Here is a 500-nt window from a genome sequence, read left to right as displayed (position 1 = left end):
AAAAAAAAAAGCCTGACAGAAAAAACTGAAAAATTAGAAGTCCATGGTATTATTCTTTTTATTGTGATTGAGAAAATTATTATTTTTTAATGTTTTGCAGTGTTCCTTCGTTTGGTGACTTTTATAACTACATGAAATTGAGATACTGAATCAAAATAAAGTTTCACTTTTTGTTCAAGCACTGACACTCAACACTATTAACATAGTGCATCAAATTTTGGGCCCTCAATCCCAGAGGCATTTATTGACTACCTGCTAAGGTAGTCATTGTGTATAAAGATAAATGTTCTGTTCCGAGTTTAGAGGCTAGTCTAATAATAGCAAAGACACTCTTCAAAGAGTGAGGATTATTTGGCCAGATAGGATTTGAGAAATACTGCGCTTAGAATTTCTCTTCGCAAAGATGGTGATGGTTATTGTTTAGAGCAGTGTTTTTCAAGCCTTCTTATCTCACATTACACTTGAACCTGTAGTTAAATTTCCATGGCAGCTTGAATTAT

This window comes from Otolemur garnettii, unplaced genomic scaffold, assembly GCF_000181295.1.
Source record: "Otolemur garnettii isolate 467f Iridium unplaced genomic scaffold, OtoGar3 scaffold00080, whole genome shotgun sequence".
NCBI lineage: Eukaryota > Metazoa > Chordata > Mammalia > Primates > Galagidae > Otolemur > Otolemur garnettii.
This window is presented reverse-complemented; position numbering follows the sequence as displayed.